General features: G+C 45.1%; 1 protein-coding gene across 2 annotated transcripts in view; it reads left to right on the top strand.

Moving 5' to 3' along the window:
- Positions 1-11,877: 11,877 nt before the first annotated feature.
- Positions 11,878-16,114, top strand: part of TULP4 (TUB like protein 4) — a 787,154-nt gene continuing 782,917 nt past the window's right edge. For both annotated transcript variants that reach the window (XM_085612155.1, XM_085612156.1), the window contains exon 1: positions 11,878-12,025. The gene's annotated coding sequence lies outside the window, so the exon portion shown is untranslated. The remainder of the gene's footprint in view (positions 12,026-16,114) is intronic.

Here is a 16,114-nt window from a genome sequence, read left to right as displayed (position 1 = left end):
GATATATTCTGGCTCCATCTGGTAAGAATTTGCATTGCTTCCGGGTCTACCCCCGGTCGGTCTTGATTTCTGATCACACAATTTATGAGGAAACGTAACAGTTCCCCCTGTATCTCCACTTTCTGGTATTCCATAGCTCTGTTAATACATTCAGAATCTCGCCCTGTTTGGACAAAATGATATATATTATCTAGATGCACAGTCATTCCTGGTAACTTCCCCAAATACACCGCGGCTCTTCTGATACGTAATGATGCCATGATCATTTCGTCCTCTTTGCCGGGCACAGGGTCATATCTACAATCTACTAGAAGTTCCTTAAGCGTGCGGGCATTTATGAGTTTGGGGGTACGTGGATGTGCTGTTTCTTGAAAAGTAAGTTTATTTATTCTGGGTGGCGTAGAAAAAATGTTGGTAGCACCTCCGGTAGCCCCGTCTGGGATATCGGGCGTGAAAGGATTCGTTGAACGTGATACAGCAACTATAGGTGTGGGCACAGCTGTAGAAGCAGCTGTAGGAACAGATGTGGAAACAGATGTGCTTGCCGGAACTTGTGTCAGGATTTGATGCTGTAAGGATACAGATACAGGGTCTTGGCGTTGAACCTCCCCGGCAGACGGTCTATGTGGGGCGGGGTTAGCATACTCGGGAGCTGCCTCATCTAAATATGAGGAAAGAAAAACATCTTCTGCTGTTCTAGGATGCCCCTTAGGATGCATTTTTATTGGGAACAATGGGGGTGGCAAGTCTTTTGGTATCCCCGGAGTAGCCTTAGGTAATCCCTCGGCCAGAAGGGGATACATACCCTTCATAAGGGCATTTCTTTGTCTGTCTACTTGTTCTGATTTCACTCGTGTACCTTCTTGAATTAACACGTTTTCTCGGGCTTTGTCTGAATCCTCCCTACTTTTCTCTTCTTGTCTACGTGCTTTTTCTGTACGTCTATACGATTCTTTACGCCATAATTCAATGGCGTCTTTCTGTGACTGTCTGGCTTTCCTTTTCCATAATTCTTCCTCTACTTTCACGATGCAATCTGCATCCCAGGTCCCAGCTGCGGGCCACCTGTGACTTTCTGGTAGTTCCTTGGTGTAGTCCACCCATAAATCAAGAAATAATATGGCGTCTAAGCCATGTTTGTGATACATAAAGTGCCCTGGAGTGTCCCTAGGAGGAATAGGAACAGCTTCTTCGAGTACCCCTTTTCTAGTTGTGATCTGTCTTAATTTCGAAAAGAGCGGCATACTGACAACTGATCTGATACTTATTCTTAAACACACTTAATACGAAAGCACAATAATGAACAGTCATTCATACCACAATATGCAGGACGTATTAACACATTTAACATTTAACGTTTAAATGAGCAACGATGATGATGACGATCTAAGAAAACTTTATCATAAGACATAATCCTCGGCATTTTAACTGAATTATTCTGAATTTATATACTTGATATACTAGATATACTGCTAAACAGTACAGATACACTGCTAAAACAGTGCAGACCGGATTTGTGTACCCAAACCCGTCTGGACCGGCACAACTTATGTGCACGCCAGAACGCCTCCCCAGTAATGGTACTCACCGGGTAGCTCGGAACGGAAGGCCTCGGAACGGAACTGAACTGGACTGGACCGGACTGGACTCGAAAACTTCGGACACTTCTGGACATCGGAAACCTGGTGGGCCTCTGTATACCTCGGATCTTGCTCTCTCAGCTAGGCTCTGGTCGGGATACTTCGCACTTCTCACCGCCTCGTCTGGGTGTTGATCGCAGCCTCAGTCGCCCCCGCTTGACCGGAGGGAGATACAGGAAATCCTGCTGGTACGCGTTGTTGTCCGTCCAGCTGTGGCAGGAGACCGGGCCTGCAACGCACCGCCGGCGCGTGAGATGAGAAAGTGTCCCTGTTCGGGCGCCATTCATGTGGTAAATAATTCAATTACCGGGACTGAATTTGATACGGAATCTTAGTAAAATAGCTCAGTAAAATAAGAGGCAGAATCCGTGGTATAAGAGGTTTCAGAATGGGCTTTATTCCAATGGACGATTCGAATCGTGGCCTCCAAGTTCCATCACCACGGAGGTTCAGGAAGTGAAGTACAATACTTTATTGATAAGTAATCATTTTTATAGAACAGACATTACAATGAAACCAATGTAAGAGGCGTAACAATTGATAACAAAGATAACATTTCACATGCGTAGCTGAAGGAGGCGTAATTGGGAGTAACAAGGAAACGTCATTGGTTGTGATGTCACATATGGGTGGACCTATGAAATAATTTCGCAATGTCAGCAGAAATACTTGGCAGAGATGCGCGCGCAGCAGCATGACGTATGATTGACGTGCGACTAGGGGGTGAAGGGGATTTGACATTTAACTCTACATGTGGCGACAGATGTCTGGAGGGTCAAGTCAACCTAATCCCAAATCATATCTAACATCCTATGTTTAAAGAACTATGTTATCCAAAAGAGAGGTCTCTTAGAGTAGAATCTTATTCTATACTGACTATACTGACTGTTAGTGCGTGTACAAGCGTCTAAGTGTCTACACTAGATGCGAGGGCAGAAGTCTTCCATGGTAACGAGGCTATGAATTACTTGCATAAAGACAGAGAAGCCGGGCCTTTGCTCGGTAGCTGGAAGAATGTTTACTTAAACTACTAGACAGGAATGCATTGGGCAGGGAGCGGAGCAGATAATTTCGAAGGTGAAATACAGTTCTTGGCAGGCAGCAAGCTGATGTCAGGCACCGTGAGCCGCGCAGGGAATGAGACAAAGTTCATGGTCACAGATGCAGGCTCAGACTGGAGCTCTCAGAGGCAGAAGGCAGGGAAAGCTTGATGGCAGAATCAGGGCCTACTCGCCTGAACTGTAAAATGGCATAACTAAGCCATATAAAGTCGGTGGCCTTTCGTACTTAGGAATCGAATATCCAGCCCATTCATGGCGGATCTGAAAGAGGACATGTTGACGGTGGACGCACATGTATTTGCGTCTTCATAACTGGAACTGGAGGGAACATACATGTACTTGTAACATGCACATAGAACCGTTGGGGTCCAAGATAGGGGACATAACTGACCAGAAAAATCCATATTTCCACATCACAGGTAGTTAGGGACCTCCCCCAGAGGGATTCTGTTGGGCACAGGCAAACATGGGACCTTAGGGCCCCAAACCTGACCTGTCCCTCCAGTAAGCCCACAAAAGGGACCCAGCCTCCAGCTTTAGGTAGCCAGAGGCTGACCCTGAGAGCACAGTGCAACTCAGTTAGAGAAAGAAAGGCATCCATGGTGGAGGATGATTGGAGGAAGCTGAGGCCTCACTTTGAGGACACTCACTTCAGTACTCCATCTCCACACCAGCCTTTTACTTTGCAAAGACACACCAAAGGTAGAGATTCCCTATGGTGGAGACCCTATGATATCTTTAGGATGAGGGATTGCTTAGTGGACCATGAGACAGGGGGTAACCATGCCAGTGCTGGTTCTTCCTTATATGGCCACTCAGGCAATAGAGGCTTACCTTGTCAAGGCCAGCCTTATCTCCTTTCGTTTGGGGGGGGGTTGTGTAGGAAGGTGGATATCTGACTATGGTTACCCCCAACTTTTTGCCTAGTGTATAGCTGGTTTTTCGACTTAGTTGGCCTGAGATCCTGCCATTCAGGGTCTCAGGCTGTCTGCTCTCTCTGTAAAATGGACTCCATGTACCCTAGGTACATACACAATTGGTATGGATCACCTTATTGGACCCTGTACAGTGTACCCTAGGTACCCAGGGCATAGGTGTACCCTAGGCCTCCCAGGGGCTGCAGCATGTATTATGCCACCCCTGGTCTGGCCTTCCAATCAGACACAACTGGCTGATCACTCAGCTGGGGCAAGGTCGTGTAATCACCCCTTGCTTAGGTATAGTATGCCTATATCTACCCTTATATATAGACACATGTGTACCTATCAGTCACTCCTATGGCAGGCCTTAACAATCCTGGAGGCAGAGTGCTTGGTAACATGTGAGATGGTGCTCTAGCATGAGCTGAGCCTGTCTGCAGCTTTCGGAACCAAGTTTTTATAGCTGTTCTATGATATAGCCTACCATATACTCTTAAAGTGCCTTATAATCTTAAACGGTTATGGTAACTATGGTTTGGCTTTATCAAAACATGTCGTGTAAGGTGTCTAACACTTTGGAATAATACCCCCATACCATTTCTGGTGATGAGGATATTATCCCTCCCTTCTAGAGGGAGAGACATGTTAAAATCCTACTTTGCTGTTTAACTCTAACCAAAGCCTCAGCATCACAAAATGGATGCTGCTGCCACAGACACAAGTCTGACCTCCTGCTGCTGGGAGTGATCCCAGCCAGGGAGGCCTGGACAATAGGTTTCCTGCTTGGGGAGGTGCTAGCACCTCCCCAGACAGCCTTTAGTGTATTGGGGCAGGGTGGGCTGAAAGGAATGAGACATGCCTGGGGCACACAAGGTGTTCCTTGCATAGTCCAGTTCAAACCGGTGCTGGGGCACTCCAGCCCCAGCTCTGGCGCGAAACTGGACAAAGGGAAGTGGGTGTAACCACCCCCTCCCAGGTCCCACCCATAAGGCGTGACCTAGCAGGCATCCCAGCCCCCCAGATTAGTATAAGAGTGGGAGTTGGGCCTCAAGACTTTAGATTATCCTGAACCTGCAAAACTGAACAGAAACTCTGGACCTTCGACATTCGACGAAAGAAGAAGACTGAAGAATCTCCCTTGTAGCCAAGGAGTGGCTACCCTGTGCAAACAGGCACCATCAAGAGACTACCCTTTGCTTTGCGACCGTTCTACGAGGAACCGACTGCAGAGCCCAACCAGAGCCTTGACTTCCAGACTTCTCCGACCCTCATCCACATCTGCAGCAGAGCTGAGATCCGTGGAGGCGACGAGCGACCGGCTACCTGGGAAAAGTGGCTAGTAACTTACAGCGCAGCTTCTGAGGTACCCTCGAAGTTGTGCACCGGGGATTGAGAAGCCCCAACTCCAAGCACCATCTGCACCGAAGATCAGCCCCCCACACTCCACGAGTCCTGCGTGGGGCCCTTCAGCATTTTCCTGCTTGCCGCGTCTGTCCGGTTGCTTGCCCGCTGGCTAGTGGCCTCTGTGACGACGCACCCTGAAATCTTCTGCGCTGGTTTGGCTCCTCCAGACTGGCTCCCGCTTCTCTGCAAAGAAGAAGCACCCCAGACCATCCCGGTCTGCACCAGAAGCAAGTCCTTCGTTCCTCGTGGGTTCCGCTTGCCAAGGCTTGGTGAGTCCTAGTCCAACTTCGACGCCGCCGACAGCAAGAGCCTTCGTGGGACAGCTCGCCTCCTGGTCCTGGTCGTCCTCGACGCTTCCTGGTCCTCCTGGCTGCAGCGACAAGCTTCACCTTCACCTGCAACTCTTCACGACATCGCCTGGTTCCTTCCTGGTTCCACGTGGTCACTGGCTAGTGACCTTGACTCTGTCCCTTCTGCTTGCAGGTTTCTTCTCTTCTTGATCCCAGCCTTGGGATCCACCGGACACTCTTCACTGACTGCCTGTCAGCATCTTTCTTCAGGCATCCATAGGAGTCGACGACGAAAACGACGCATCTTCACCCCTATGCACCCGCAGCCTGTGGGCTAGGTAACTTGGGTACTCCGGTGCTCATCAGGATAGTGACTATCCTAGTGTCTAGTTTTCAAGTCTCAACTTCCTAGCTACTCCGGAAGTGTCCTAAATCTACCGTTTTCTAAACTGTACTATTGCTATTGACTTTTACGCATTACGCGTGAGTGTTTCCACTCTGCACACGAATCCCGTGGGCCTCCCACTTCCTAACTAACGCTAGTGTAGTGTAGCCCCAGCGATTCCCTAGGCCTAGGCCTATTCTATTTCCGTGACAGTGGTTCTTATACCACTTACTTAGTATATGGTTTGCGTGGCCCCTAGGGCCTAACTGTATTACTTACCTGTGTGACTTACTGTATGCATTAATAAGACTGTGTTGTACTTACCTCTAATCTCATAAAGAGTGCTGAGGGTTTGCTTAGAATAAATACACTTTATTTTATATATATATATCTGTTGTGGTGTCCTTTCATTTGGTATTCAAGGGATTATATATGGTATCACAGCTGGCTTCACATGCCATTCAGAGTTTAGCCTAAGACTGCTCTTGTCCATGCTACCACTAGGATAGCTGGTCTATAAGGTTGACTTTACAACCAATCACCATAAGGGTATTTGGACTGATATAAGGTGTACACTATAACTAGTGACATCATACATCAGGCCAACTTCTCACAGGGCATACCTCACTCCTCGGTGCTCCATGCAAGTTTCCCCAGTGCAACATTGCCGTGTCCTCATTGTCTAGTGGAGAATGCAGATTTTTTTCACATGGTCTGGTCTTGCCTGTCATTGATGTCATACTGGTCCACTGTCCAAACCATGAATATTTGATGGGAGATGGAACTAAGGATTGCAACATTCTAACCATTATAAAATGTGGACACGACCAACCTTCTTGAATTGAATAGAATAAGATAGTTTATTAGTCAATTAAAACCATAAACATGACTAGAATCATACAGTACGAAACATTAAGCTAAAAAATGTCTAAAACTTGTTATACATCAGCTGCAACCATTACACGTCTAATTGGGAGACCTCAATATTTGCTGCCCTTCATGAATATAAGAGTAAAAATACTAATGAACAAATGATAAAAGGCCGTCAGGTAAACAAGCCGACCACAGCACCTTCCTACGACTCTAGAGTTGATTGGTCATAAACCGTATTTTCACGGATTAGTTAGCGTGTATGTTCTTTAATATGCGGCCAGTTGTAATTCTACTCATAAAGTGCCAATGTGCAAGACTATATGTGGTTAAAGTGCCAATGTGCACGTCTATGGTGCGGGTAAAGTATATATGCTTTACTATGCGGCCAGTTGTAATTCTACAGATAAAGTGCCATTGTGCAAGATTATATGCAATTAAAGTGCCTGTGTGCAAATCCACAGTGCGGGTAAAGTGCCAGTGTGCAAAAAATAACTGCTTGTTAGGCGGTTATTGCCATAGCATGACGGGATAGGGAGCGGCTGCTGTTGCTTTACCTAGCAGCCTGTCCTTGCATGTCCTTTTACCTACTCACAATTATTTACATAGGGGGTTGGCAGAAACTTATGTCAATTTTTCTGGCAACCCTTACCAACAGGCCCTAAAACCTACAAGAGGCCTGACAGCAAGAGAGTTGTCTCATGTGTTAGCATCCAGTCCTGCAACCAATGGAAATATATTGTGCCATGGGAAATTCAGAATGAACAGATCAATAAATAAAGAAATGTACTTATGCTGCACTATTTAGTGCCGATTTCCAGGACCTGTTTAATTTTGAATGCATCACCTGCTACAGATTGTCCCTGAAACTAGAACCTCAAATGTAAAATCCTACTAGGTCAACGGCCCAATGTTTTTTAGGTCTCGCCTGACCCAGCGCATGCGCTGCTCTGGCGAGACCTTTAGTAAGTGGGCTTCAGAAAATGCTACCATTGTGGCCTAGAGCTTGCGGTAACGCGCGCGGCCACGCGCTTACGAGCAGAGGCGCCATCTGGCTTTCCTCGTCATGCTCATTAAGCGCATCGCTCGCAGCGCGTGATCGCGATCACTTTCACGGCCGGGTCACTTTCACGGCTGCGTGGCCAATGCTTGTTATCTAAATGTTATTATAACGTGATGCTCAAAGGCTCCATGTCAGAATATAGGTCACTTAGGGGGAGAGCAAAAAACGTGATAAGATCCGGTGGAATGTAAAGTTGAAGTTAAACAGTCAGCTTGGCTATCTACAGCCCAAATGAACGCCTCTTTTTCTTCCCTCCCTCGCCCCTTGCCACAACCAGTTAGCTCTGTCATTCCTGTTTGTTTCTAATGTTATATATTGTTATGGAAGTCTTAACTCCTCTTTAACACGTGTTAATTTTAATACACCTGACTGTAGCAGAGTTCTTCAGTGTTGTTGAAGGGTAAATAGGTATTGTTGCAGAATGATTCGTTGCATTCGCAGACTGCAAATCCTGGGATTAGAGGGGTGCTTAAAATGTGTCCACTTGACGCCTAAAGACGGGTTTAAACTACTTGTCTTGAACATGAAAGATGCCTGGGCGCCGCAGCGGTGTCTCTCTTCCCATCTCACTCTTGACCTTTCCTTCCTATTCCCTTCTGTTTCCGTGGAATCCATTTCAAGCTATGTGCGGCGTCACGCACGTTTCAGATCTGCTCCGATTGGAGGATTCCTCTGCAATGTGAAGATGAAAGACGTTTCCAATAAAACTAAAGTGTCTGCCTTCTGCCTCTGATTTCGCAGCTGCCTTTGGTGTTTATATCTCTATCTTGTATTCCTGACGGGCATATACCACTTACATACATTTGTTTACACTTCAAGGAGGCGGCTGTTTGTCATATGCTATCATGTTGAGGCGTCCGCTGCTAGCACTTATCTCTGGTTATATTGCCTTTTATCTTAACAAACCATAGCAAAGCTAATAGGTCTGGCTTGCATTTGAGTCTTGACTAAAACAGCCTGCTGTAGTGAAAAAAATTGATTTTTGTATAAAATGCATCCACGCGATAAAGTATTTAGTTTATGGAAAGTACCAAGGTGTAGCCTCATTAGCTTTTCTGTTTTTCAGAAACAAACATCCGCTTTTCTGAAAAACAAAATCTTTGGAAAAGTTTGGTGAACGGTTTCATAAACAATGCTCCATCTACCAAACATTTTTTACCATGAAAGGAACTGTTGTTAGTGGGTTTCCTTCCAGTGTACGGAGGTGACCGCTGGGCTGGTGGTCATCTCTAAATTTGGCAGAATGGTAGTCCGTCAGGGTGGCGAAGGATATGTCTCCACCCCCCCACCCCCGACGGACTGTACTGTGTCCGCATGCTCTCAAATCAGGCCCATTGCTTGCTCTTTTTGTACTGTTATGTGGTGTTTTGAAACATGTTTACATGAGTGCACATACAACATATGCTCCGGCACACCTATTCAAACGTACCACACACACACCGCGCTTCAATCACACACTGGTAGACAGATGCATGAATGTTTACTTGGGTTGATAGACCATTTAGTGTTTCAGAGTATACTAGCAAAGATGGTGGGGTGGATAGATGAATGGATGAACGGTGTGTTTGCATATGTGAACAAGTGAATTAGTTGATTAATAATAATAAAAACTTGCATATGAGTGGATGAATTGGGATATGAATAAGTGATTAGTCAAACCTAATCCACTGGCGTGAAATAAAGCAGAGAAGTGTGAGCATCATTAAAAAAAAGTACAGCATTCATAAAACTATGAATAAAGCATACTCAATCACCAAAATGCACACAAAAGAAAATTAAAATCAAAGATACAACATGAGGCTGCCTCGCAGATTATGGGGAAGCAATAATATTTGGCCAAATATTAACATCAGCAACATGATCTTTCCAGGTGCTCTCTTACTCAGAAACAAAGGCTTGCTTTTTAAGTTTCTCCTGTTATTGAAAGACCATTTGTGGACCATACCAAAGCTTACGGTGGGTTTAAAGCCGGTCCACTGACTACCATGGATTTGCTTTTTAGTCACTCTCATTTACTTGTTTCTTATTCAATGGCTTTCCTTCCTCTTCTTATGTGTGTCCCTCCCCTGGAGTATAACATCTTTACCATTCTTCTGACTGGATGACTTGCATCCTTCCACTGATCACATTCAGGGACCTACTGTTATATTTTTCTCTCAGCACTGCATTAGAGTGCATGTGCTGTCTTGCTCTCCCCCTTGTTTACTGTCTCTCTCATGTATCTGCCCTCAGCATGCTCTCTTTTGCTCAGCCCACCCACAGTCCGTCCATTGCTTCCCCACTACGCTTATTATTTTTTTAATTTTCTCATGCTCCCACCTCAAGTTTCTCTCTTGCTCAATGTACCACCCCATGTTCAGTTCTCCCCCACCCACTCCTCAGTGGCTCCCCTGCTCCTCCCGACCTAATTTTATTTTTCAGTGTTTTTTAGAGGGCCTAGCAGCTGTCATTTGCTGAAAAATCACTCCATTTTCAAAAAGTGTTTTTGTGCAGGAATAAAGTATTGTTTTATTTACTGCTCCAAGTAGCATCAGCCATCTTGGAGTGAGGAATAAAAAAATAATGATTGATTGATTGATTGATAATGAAATGGTAATGGAAAAATAATTAAAATGGTGATGCATGCACATTCATACTTCATCGCGCTTGGTCATCACAGTGTTCTGACATATGGAGATGTACACATCATTGCGCCTTTTTTCTGATTCTGCTGTGTGGCATCGGCAAAAAGCTCACCTATTGACTTTTCAAACTCTTGCTTCTCTTTTGCTTTTCCCCTCTCAAAAGTTGTTCCTTCTCAAAAGTTGTTCGAAGACTTCTCACATTTAATGAAAAGCAAGCAGTCACACTTCATTTTACTCAGGATGAAGCTGAGATCTTTGCACTAATGAAGGAAGAAAAACAGGAAGCAGTTACAACAGGTTTGATTAACCAGAATCTATAACAATTAGAGAACCTCATGCAGAGGGAATCTAATGAAAAACCTCAAAACACTATGCACAAAGCTAAGCATATACCAAGACATTACGAATAGCTGTGAAACCTACACATTTTGAAAACTAACTAGAAGTTTACAGAAGGATGGTACGCCATACTAAGCAAATGTTCACTTGATTTTAATATTATTAATAACTGAAGAATTAGTATGTGTACTGACGGAGGAAGAAACCACACAGATAAAACAAGAGATCTCAAAACAAGGTGACATAGCTAAATGGAATAAAATCCAAGTGGAAATTATTGCCAAATTCGATAAACACACTTGAGAGTAACACAAGAACATTGGCATAGCCAATAGGTCTCGCCTTTGGGACCTTATAAGTATTTAGTTATGCAGCACAATATCATTGGTACAACAGCATCAACTGTTGCATGGCTAAACACTTATAAGGTCCCAAAGGCGAGACCTATTGGCTATGCCAATGCTTGTTTTTTTTAAAACTTTGCATTTGCATTCCATTCTGATAAAACGTCTTGAGGAGAACCTGCTATACCCCTACCATGAAGAATGGTTTTGCTCACACCAATGCAAATTGGTTCATTGTACTGTGAAAGGCATTATTTGCCACATATTGTACAGAAAAAATGACTTCATGTCCTGGACTGTACCATAAGAAGGAAAACAGCACCAATGAGTTTTTTTCACGCTAGCTTTGATGATGGCTCCGCCCTACAGTTTTAAGTACCACCTTCCCACATCCCACCCTCCTCCGACAAAGTTTGGGTCTTGTAATACAAATGATAATACATTTAAAAATAAAAAATTACTAAGATTCGTTGCGATGCCTTTAATCCCTTTCTAATTATTCCATCACTAAGTAACACAGCGAGTGGACAACCGTGCAAAGGAAAGGGTTATTTCCAGACACACTCGGAAATTGCGCACTTTTCACGACGACACATAAAATCATGCACCAAGTCTGTCTTTCTATTGTTTAGTATCTAAAATTGGAATATTAAAAGAAAATGCTCCGATGCATGTTGTAGGGAAATCTACAAAAGATATTCCTTGACTTTACGATGAAATCTCCTTTGTTGTCTCGGTCGCCGGGGCCTCTTACGTCAAAAAATAGACACTTTATCATCCGATGTGCGAAGGGTTAACCGCTGTCGGGCAAAGCTTCTGACAGACATCGTAGGTGAGGAGCACCTTTGTTGTAGCGGGCTCCGGTTACAGGAGAGAGAGAGCCGGGGGGGAGGCACGGAGGAAGAGGGAAGCGCCGGAGCGGTCATGTGACCGGATCACGTGTCCCGGGAGCCAGGCCCTGCACTGGCGGCGGAGGCGCAGGACTTGGTGAGGTGCAGGGCTTTGGGGACAGGGGAAGGAAGCACAGACCCCGCCACCATCCCGCTCTCCGAATGCTGCAGGAGGCAGGGAAGGTCCAGACGCAGGTAAGGTTGTCTAGGCGCTGTTATCACGCCAGGGTTGTCAGGCTTCCTGGGAGGCGTTTATTGGTTTAGCTCCAGTGCAGGAAATCACTGCTGTACCATATATAAATACATGTGTGTGTGTGTGTACCTGTGTATGCCACCCTCGCTCCCTGTGACCTACATATCTGCCTGGTTTTGTGTCCTGCTGCAGCGGGGAGCTGTGTTTTGCATGCATGGTGAGCTGCACTTGGCACTGCTGCACTGATAGGGGGTGCATGGATACAGCACATGAGCAGTCCAACCCCGGGCAGGCATTGGCTGTGCAACAAGGTGGTTGGGGCAGCTTGGTTCCCCTTTGTTCTGGTGGATCCGGTTGCCAGGTTGGATGCTTTGCAAAAACGCTTTGTTCGGAGGGCTGCGCTGGTGTCATCACGGGCACCCCCTGGGTTCCAAGCGACCCCTCTCAGGAAGGGATGCCACCTCTGTTCTATGAAAGGGTACACCTTTTTTCTCTCATGAAGGTGGTTCTTAAGCGAACCCGGTGCAAACGTGATAATGTGTCTGTGCCCTCCCTTTGGAGGCATGGTGTCTTCACCTGCTCTAGGTTTTAGTGAGGAAACCCATGCTAGCTGTATACTTATAAATGATAAATTCACACCAGACTGGGCGTTATATCGCCCCCAGAACGCATCCTTGAATTGTGGAGACTGTCACGGTATCTTGTTTACAGCTCAGCTGCCTTTCGGGTCCCTTTGCAGTGGGCTGCTGGTGTTACTTTCAGAAGATTAATTAATTAATTATTAATCAGTAAAAAGAGTCCTGTCTAGGCATGTTTCTTTTTTTTATTGACATTATAGGAACCGCTGAGGCATTTGATAGTATATTGTATTTGAAACCCGGTTGTGATTCTGCTCTTTATTGGCGTCTTGGGCTCCGTTTCCTTGTGGTGTTGCCAGGGCCTTTGACAGATACTGATACTTAGTTTTGAGTGAGCCGATTTCCTTTCTTTGCTGAATCTTTACCTTCTTATAGTAAACAAAATACAAGATTGGAATTCACCTCCCCAGCGCACGTGATGCGCCGAATACTTCAATACAAAGCAGTTTTGTTTGCATGTGCTGCTTCTATAAAAGTCGGCTGACAGCCGCATAATTACAAACCGAGCTCAGCAAGCAGAAAGGTCCGGATCTAATCCATTACTTGGCGGATCCTACCATGCAGCTCAGACGTTGTTATAGCTTTGTCTCCGGACAGCCAAGCAGCAATGTAATGTCAACAATGTATTGTCTTTGCCATTACCCAGTCATTCATTATTATAGCTGCTTATGCACACTCTATTTCAGTCAGTATTACACTGTTTGCTTCTCTACATTATGATGTTGTGTCACACACTCCTGGGAGTTAAATTACAGTATAAGGAATGAGGTTCTGGTCGACTTCATCATGGTATTTTAGAATTTCATGTTAACTGATACTTCGTGATATGTTAAAAGGTAGTTTTATTCCAAATATCTCCCTATCTGTCTGCCAAGTGCGCTCTTCACACATCAGTGTTACGGATTCAAGACAGGTCATTTAGGCACCCAAGAATTTCCTTAGCAGGCTTCAATTTAGACTGCAAAAAATCCCAACAACAAGAATACAACTATAGCCAAGTTACACTGCTCCAAAAGCAATTCATTACAATTCTCAATCTAGGTGCTTCCACCCCTGAGGTTTCACTGCCCAAGAAACCCCACATAAACAGTAAATTGAATACAGCAACTGGAGGAGCACTCAGTAAAACAATGTATAATTAATATCGCAATGTCCTTAATGCAAATATATACATTGTGCATTCAGTCCATTAATTCCATGAAACTGGTTACATTTTTAAACATCTTTATTCTTTCATCTTCCGCAATATATGTCCAGCCCAACCAACGTGTTTCGTCCTTAGTTTTGTTATTCCCATTTGTTTATTTGGCAGAGCAGTAATGCAACTCCGATGAATTTCAGAATAACACCATCAGTGGGGAAATGTAATGCCGCTAATATTATCATATTGAGACTTTCCCACAATGCAAGGACATTTTGAGAGAAACAGGGCTTGGGGAAAAGGTGTGGAGGGTCACGCTAGGGAGATACCAAGCATTTTTTGCTAAACATGTTCTGTCAATGTTTATCCAACAGAATATAACCACATATAGATCCCTGTTAGTGGAAGAAACAATAATTACATAGACCAGCGCTAACACTGCTATTTTTTCATCTGTTGCACCCCACCATGTATGTATTGTTAAGCGTACTCTTTACCTCTAGCCGCCCAGCCAACGCTATACTCCGGTATATTAACACATAGCCTGCTAGCCACATTTACATGCGGCTAGCTTTGCATACTGACTGCCAAGCTACAAACAATACCTTTGAATGCAGATAGTCTGCTAACAAAGCTGAACTGTTATTGGTAGCTATCCATGCGTAATTCTGTGTGTGTTTTGTTAATTTGTTCAAAAAACACATCCATCTGTTCTCTCTTTAGCTGTACAGTTTTTTATTACTATTTGTGGAAATCAATCTATGAAACCATAACAAATCACTGATGCAAATTATTTAGTGTCAGTTGATCCATATCCATCAAACAGCACAACTATTTATGTGTAAGATGTCAAACAACGTATTATAATGCATCAGGGCCCTGTCACCTGCTGCACCCCTACTCGAGTATCTGCCCCTCCCCGTCCTGATCCATTGCACCCCTACTCAAGTATCCGCCCCTCCCCATTCTGATCCATTGCACCCCTACTCAAGTGTCTGCCTCTCCCCTCTTGATCCATTGCACCCCAACTCAAGTATCCGTCGCTCCCCGTCCTGATCCATTGCACCCCTACTCAAGTGTCTGCCCCTCCCCGTCCTGATCCATTGCATCCCTACTCAAGTGTCTGCCCCTCCCCGTCCTGATCCATTGCACCCCTACTCAAGTATCTGCCCCTCCCCGTCCTGATCCATTGCACCCCTACTCAAGTGTCTGCCTCTCCCCTCTTGATCCATTGCACCCCTACTCAAGTATCTGCCCGTCCTGATCCATTGCACCCCTGCTCAAGTATCTGCCCCCCCATCCTAATCCATTGCACCCCTACTCAAGTGTCTGCCTCTCCCCTCTTGATCCATTGCACCCCTACTCAAGTATCCGCCCCTTCCCGTCCTGATCCATTGCACCCCTACTCAAGTGTCTGCCCCTTCCTGTCCTGGTCCATGCTGCACAGTGTCACCCTATTTGCTAGTTAGCTCAGTTTTGCAACTCTGATCTCACTTTTTAGTAGGTACGTTTATTAGTTTTATTTATTCAAGACATTACTGGCAATTGATTATGTATTTTTTTAAATAATTTTTATGTCTGGGTTTTGGCAGCTGAGCTGTCAGACTGGCCTACTGCTAACATTATTCATAGAATGGGCTTTGGGGGCCGCCCCTTACAATGCTCAGTTATTGGCTCGAGACTTTGGGCCAGATGTACAACCATTCACTTTAGCGAGTCGCCAATTGCGTCGAGTTGCGACTCGCAATTTGCGACTTGCTAAAGTGAATGTACAACAGTGTCTCAGACACTGTTTGCGATTCCCAATGGGGTCGCAAATTGCATGCTCCATCAATATTCATGAGGCAAGCACAATTTACGACCCCCATTGGGAATGGCTAGCACTCCCAGGGATGGTGGCCTGCCAGGGTCAGCAGACCAGCATGTCTGTGACTGCTTTTTAAATAAAGCTTTTTTTCTTTTTTTAAATGCAGCCCATTTTCCTTAAACGAAAACAGGATGCATTTAAAAAAGAAAAATGAAACTTTTCAATTTCATTTTTTAAGTGCAGGCAGTGGTCCCTGGGACCACTGTCTGCTCTTAAAAAATATTTACGCACACACTCACAAAGGGGAAGGGGTACCCTGGGGTCCCCCTTCCTGTTTGCGAGTGGTTTACTACCTCCTTAAAGTAGGTGGTAGACTGCGAGTGTTTTGCAGCCGCAAATGCTTTTGCAAAACAGTGGTACATTCCATAGTGACTCGAAATTAGGAAGGGACGCCCCTTCCTAATAGCAAGAGTGGCAAATGCTATTTTGCTAGTCAGTGACCTGC

The sequence above is a fragment of the Triturus cristatus genome, chromosome 6, assembly GCF_964204655.1.
Source record: "Triturus cristatus chromosome 6, aTriCri1.1, whole genome shotgun sequence".
NCBI classification, from domain to species: domain Eukaryota; kingdom Metazoa; phylum Chordata; class Amphibia; order Caudata; family Salamandridae; genus Triturus; species Triturus cristatus.
This window is presented reverse-complemented; position numbering and strand designations above follow the sequence as displayed.